The sequence below is a fragment of the Chiloscyllium punctatum genome, chromosome 16, assembly GCF_047496795.1.
Source record: "Chiloscyllium punctatum isolate Juve2018m chromosome 16, sChiPun1.3, whole genome shotgun sequence".
NCBI lineage: Eukaryota > Metazoa > Chordata > Chondrichthyes > Orectolobiformes > Hemiscylliidae > Chiloscyllium > Chiloscyllium punctatum.
Window position 1 is genome coordinate 29,525,133 of NC_092754.1, and position 6,854 is coordinate 29,531,986.

Consider the following 6,854-nt stretch of genomic DNA (forward strand, 5'->3'; position numbering starts at 1 on the left):
TCAGACCAGGGTCATCCATCAGATCAGGGTCGCCCATCAGATCGGGGCATCCATCAGATCAGGGTCACCCATCAGACCAGGGTCACCCATCAGATCACGGTCATCCATCAGACCAGGGTCACCCATCAGACCAGGGTCATCCATCAGACCAGGGTCACCCATCAGACCAGGGTCATCCATCAGATCACGGTCATCCAGCAGATCAGGGTCATCCATCAGACCAGGGTCACCCATCAGATCAGGGTCATCCATCAGACCAGGGTCGCCCATCAGATCACGATCATCCATCAGACCAGGGTCACCCATCAAACCAGGGTCATCTATCAGACCAGGGTCACCCATCAGACCAGGGTCGCCCATCAGACCAGGGTCACCCATCAGACCAGGGTCGCCCATCAGATCACGGTCACCCATCAGACCAGGGTCGCCCATCAGATCAGGGTCATCCATCAGACCAAGGTCATCCATCAGATCAGGGTCATCTATCAGACCAGGGTCACCCATCAGACCAGGGTCATCCATCAGACCAGGGTCACCCATCAGACCAGGGTCGCCCATCAGACCAGGGTCATCCATCAGACCAGGGTCAACCATCAGATCAGGGTCATCCATCAGACCAGGGTCACCCATCAGACCAGGGTCACCCATCAGACCTGGATCACCCATCAGATTGGGTCACCCATTAGACCAGGGTCATCCATCAGACCAGGGTCATCCATCAGACCAGGGTCGCCCATCAGATCAGGGTCATCCTTCAGATCAGGGTCATCCATCAGATCAGGGTCGCCCATCAGATCAGGGTCATCCATCAGACCAGGGTCATCCATCAGACCAGGGCCACCCATCAGACCAGGGTCATCCATCAGACCAGGGTCACCCATCAGACCAGGGTCACCCATCAGACGAGGGTCATCCATCAGACCAGGGTCGCCCATCAGATCACGGTCATCTATCAGATCAGAGTCACCCATCAGACCAGGGTCATCCATCAGACCAGGGTCATCCATCAGACCAGGGTCGCCCATCAGATCAGAGTCATCCATCAGATCAGGGTCATCCATCAGATCAGGGTCGCCCATCAGATCAGGGTCATCCATCAGATCAGGGTCATCCATCAGACCAGGGTCATCCATCAGACCAGGGTCGCCCATCAGATCAGGGTCGCCCATCAGATCAGGGTCATCCATCAGATCAGGGTCATCCATCAGACCAGGGTCACCCATCAGATCAGGGTCGCCCATCAGATTAGGGTCATCCATCAGACCAGGGTCACCCATCAGATCAGGGTCTACCATCCCATCAGTAACAAACTCAAATCGCCATCTTCTTTCATCCCATCACAGTGCTTAGGATCAGAAGATCTTTTTGAAAAATCAGCAGCCACAAGGCTAATTATCCGATTGATCTTTCTCTTTCCCCATAGCACAGAAAATGGGAGTGGTACCCTCACTCTTACTGAATTGGCCACCAGTATTGCCAGGGAATTAGGGGCAGCACGTGGACATTATCTGGAAATCGGACTGGTTCAACCTTTGAAAATGTTGCCTAAACATTTCATATCATTAAAGTGGTATACAATTACCTCAATGTAATGTCCCATTCATGATATTACACCTTATTTGGTAATATCTTATCATACTAATGTACACAGTACACACGAGGACAACGGATTAAAATGTGTCCAACTAGAACTTGTCTGAACACAGACCTCATGGTGGTTAGTTACCAATGTTCCTGCCTGACAGACACGTTGACACATCCTGGGGTTGCGGTGATTCGTTAGTACTGCACTGGTGACACCAGAACAGAGTGGGAAACTCCTGACAGCCGGATTTGGAGTGTCTAGATCAAGTTTACATGGACCCCCCCCCCCCCCCCCCCCCCTAGGGAATCTCAACCAAACGTGTAGGGGAATAGCTGCCTGTGATATGATGCCAAATGGAACTAAGGAGCTGAGTTTTATCCACCCAGACTAGCTTCAGTGCAGACAGACCCACTCTGCTAGATTGTTGTGCTGGTGTCAATGGGGTACCAAAACAACCATATTGGACTTTTGGTTATGAATGGCTATCTAGCAAATTGCCATTTGATTTAAATACCATTTGTTACCAGGCTCCAATTCTGTGGGTGTTTTATTCCCCATCTTGTAGCAACAGGAAGGCTATTTTGTATTGAAGCCAATCTTACTGGAAAAAGCCAACCATCTATGTCCTTAAGCCAGATTTTGCGATTCCCTGCAACTCGTTGAGATAGGACTTCCCAAGTCCAGGTAATGAGTGTTGGCTTGGGCTGTGACTGTGCTCCAATCCTGGGTCCTCACCACTGGTTAAATGTCATGGTTGAAATGCCCAGCACTACCAAACTGCATTGTGGACTTGATTCCACGTGCCAACCTCCGCTCTGGGATTTGCCTCCGGCCTCCATTCCGGGACTCGATTCCCCGTGCTGACCTCTGCCCTGGGACTTGGCAGCTCCTTCATTCCCCTCTGGGTAAGGCTGAGTCAAAAATTGATAAAAGAAAATATAAAAAGAAGGAAAAATAAATGGAAAATAAGTAAACAGCCAGACGGAGCAGAGGTGCTCCAGCTGGAGTGCCTTACTCTGCCTCATGTTGATTATTTGCCAAATGGAGTGCCTGCGATTAATATGATGTGACATTTCACAAGCCTAAAAAATACTAGTTTTAATTAGTATTAAGTTTAAACCTTTTGATTTAATGCAAAGCTTGCATGAAATGATGCAATCTCCTTACTCTTCAGTAAATAAACTGGAGTGCAATGGGAGTTCCCAACCAAGGGCAACTGGAATTTAACCTTCATCAACATCTTGAGTGAAAGTCAAGAATTAGCTTCTAAGTTAGTTAATATTCGAAAGCAGCTTTCTCCAAACAGACCAACAAAATATATACCAGATAAATCACCTGAATGTTAATCACAAAGCAATCATACAGTATAAATCAGAACAATTTGAATACCAGAGATATAAATTGTAGCAATGATAGGATGCGCCTAACCCTGATTATTGGCTGGTGGTTTAATATTTAGAGTCATCAAAACTGAGTCTGTTTGAATTTCTGCTCAAACTTAGATACTCAAACACAGGGAAAACTATAGTCATAGAGACGTACAACACGGAATTAGACCCTTTGGTCCAACTCGACAATGCTGCCCAGATATCCTAACTTAATTCACCAGCATTTGGCCCATATCCCTCCAAACCCTTCCTATTCATATACCCATCTAGATGCATTTTAAATGCTGTAATTGTACCAGCCTCCAACACTTCCTCTGGTAAGTCATTCCATACATGTATCCCCCTCTGCATAAAAATGTTGTCCCTTGGGTCCCTTTTAAATCCTTCCCCTGTTACCTTAAACCTATGTCCTCTCGCTTTGGACCCCCTTACCCTGGGGAAATACCAGATATCCTGGATAATAGCTACCTTCAATAAACAGAATGATTATATTCTGATAAATGGTTAGTTTTATTGTGGATTTTGAGAGCTTGCTTGTGCACAAATTGACTGTAGAGTTTTCCACATTTCAGCAATGGTTCATCTTCAAAATGCCTTCATTTACTGCAGAGAATCATATGGATACAGGGACATTTATCTTCTTTCTCAGTTGGAGGAGCTGGTGTTGGACTGGGGTGGACAAAATTAAAAACCACACAATACCAGATTATAGTCCAACAGGTTCATTTGGAAGCACTAGCTTTCTGAGAGCTGCTCCTTCAACAGGTGGTTGTGGCCTATATGCTATACTTATTCTCCACAGCCATCTGATGAAGGAGCAGTGCTCTGACAGCTAGTGTCCAATTAAACCTGTTGGACTATAACCTGATGTTGCGTGATCTTTAACTTCTTTCTCAGTGTCATCATGGTTACTGGGGGCAGGTTTAATCTAGGAGTTGCTGTGTTGTCACTGAGTATTCGAGGTGTAAGAGGGGATTGGAGGGAGAAAATCATCAATCTGTTCCATGTCACCACCCGCAGTCCCCCGAGTGAGGATGCAGCGATGATGCTTTCATCGGTTATTCATTGAAGAAATTCATCCTTTCCTAACATGGCCTGGACATTCTCTGTGCTCAGTGGCAGTGGGGAACCCACTCTGTAGTGACGTTGCAACTACTGGACTGTATTGTGGGGGCTGGCGAGGGGAGGAATCTGTGAGTCATGGACTGTTCATTGCTCGAGCAGATAGTGACACAGGCCCGAGACTGTGTGTCAGTGCAGACAAATCTGAGATCTCAGCATCTCTCACTGGGCCCATGGAGCTGGAGACTGATGTTGCTTCAAATTATTGCAGCAAGCATCTCGGAAGGAAAATAACAGACTGCTCGAGCTGAAAGTGAAAGGATAACGTTTAGGTTGCTAAATAAATGGAATGACAATGTCATGTCATGACATCATGACTCAGTGACAACAGAGACCCTCCCAGTTAACCATGATGGCACTGAGGAAGAAGACAAACGTCCCTGTATCTGTATGATTCTCTGCAGTCAATGAATGTGTTTTGGCGATGAACCGCTGCTGAAATGTGGGAAATACTGCAGTCCATTTATGCACAGCAAGATCCCACAATCAACAATAAAACTAATCATTTATCAGATTGTTATCATAATGTTGATTGAAGGTAACCATTAGCTTGGGCTTCAGGTAGTTTACTCTGTTCTTGAGTATCTATGTTTGTACAGATTCTATAACAGGCTCTGTTTTGATTAGTTCAAATACAATCTTTGTTAGATTAGATTACTTTCCCTACAGTGTGGAAACAGGCCCTTCAGCCCAACAAGTCCACACCGACCCTCCAAACAGTAACCCATCCAGACCCATTCCCCTACATTTACACCTGACTAATGCACCTAATCTCCACATCCCTGAACACCATGGGCAATTTAGCATGGCCAATCCACCCAACCTGTACACCTTTGGATTGTGGGAGGAAACCGGAGCACCCAGAGGTTATCATGCAGACACGGGAAGAATGTGCAAACTCCACACAGGTTGGAATCAAACCCAGGTCCCTGGCGCTGTGAGGCCGCAGTGCTAACTATAGAGCCAGTGTGCTGCCCATAATAAGCATTCTTAATGGTACAATTACATTCTTTTCCTCCCATTTGTAGCTTCTGATTGAATAGGCTGCTGCTCCGGCTAATTGAGAACAGACTTGATTTTCCCAGGCTGAATGGTCCATGCAATAGGCCAGGCAGGATAGCTGCTGTGGTTATTATTGGTCAGTGATCCCGAGACCTCTGTTTGGTTTTGTTGAAACTGTTGTAGTGACAATGATTGCCTCCCAAGTAGAAACTGAAATCGTTGAGAAACTCAGGATGAAAACAGTCCTATGCTTAGGTCAGGATGTCCCCAGAAAATTGTTGGAATTCAGGAGCTGCCTTTAATTATGGGCAAGCCTGGGAATTTCTGTATGCTAAGACTTCACCGTCAATGGACTTCATGTGCTGTTATAGTTTCACGTTTGGGGCCACACAATCAAACTGTCTGTGTTTCAGGAGATGTTGTTCACTGGGAGTCAGTTAGTTCACAGATAATGAACATTATATTAAACTCTACCTGACAGCTGTGAATGGCTTGGAAGTTTCACCATGTCACGTTCTGACCATGGAATGACACCAGATCATATCATGTTAGAAGCTGATCAAATATTGATCCCATTCCCATTGAAATGCTTTCAGCTTCAATACCAGATCTGGTGAGAAGTCCTATAGAGCTAGAGCTGTACAACATGGAAATAGACCCTTCTGTCCAACTTGTCCATGCCGAACAGATATCCTAAACTGATTTAGTCCCATTTGCCAGCATGTGGCCCATATCCCTCTAAACCTTTTCTATTCATATACCCATCCAGTTGCCTTTTAAGTGTTGTCATTGTACCCATCTCTAATACTACCTCTGGCAGCTTGTTCCATACATGTGCCACCCTCTGTGTGAAAAAGTTGCCCCTTAGACTCCTTTTGAATCTTTCCACTCACACCTTAAATGCATGTTCTCTAGTTTTGGACTCCTCTACCCTGGGAAAAAGACCTTGGTTATTCAGACTATCTATGCCACTCATGATTTTATAAATCTCCATCAGTCTCCAATGTTCAAGGGAAAACAGCCTCAGCATCTTCCAACGCTGGCAACATCCTTATAAATCTTTTCTGAACCCTTACAAGTTTCACAACATTCTTCTGATAGCAGGAAGACTAGAACTGCATGCAATGTTCCAAAAGAGGCCGAACCAATGTCTTGTACAGCCACAACATGACCTCCCAACACCTAGACTCAATGCTCTGTCCAATGAAGGCAAATGTTCTTCACCACCACGGTCAAATAGTTCCCATTTGAAGAATGTTTTCTTCACATTATACCTTCGTCTTCTTTTCCCAATGAATGTCCATTATCTCCATTCCTTGTTCCTCATTACCCATCAATGGAAACAATCTCACTCACTATTGTGAACAAAAGTTGCTCGGTTTTGTTGCTGGCAAATGAGGTGCTCCCTCAGTGTTGGAACCACTCACTGTCTGTCTGCTCCTGTGCTCCAGCTTCTGAGAATTGCTGGGTCCACCTCCTCCCAATCCTCAGGACGGACCCCTTTCCCCTAATCCCCATTGTGTCCCATCAGTACCATTCTCCACTCAAGGCCCCAGCACCCAGCTCCCATCACAGATGCCATTTCCCATCCATCTTTGCTCCCCTCACACCTTCTCTCTCTGTGCATGCCCTGGCTCTCCAGTCTGAAATCCTGCCCCCCGCTTCAAAACCCCTGAGCCCAAACCCAACCCTCAAACACAACCCCCTTTCCTCCTGTCTGATTGGTTCATGGTGTGATGGGAAAAGCTCAGAAAAGA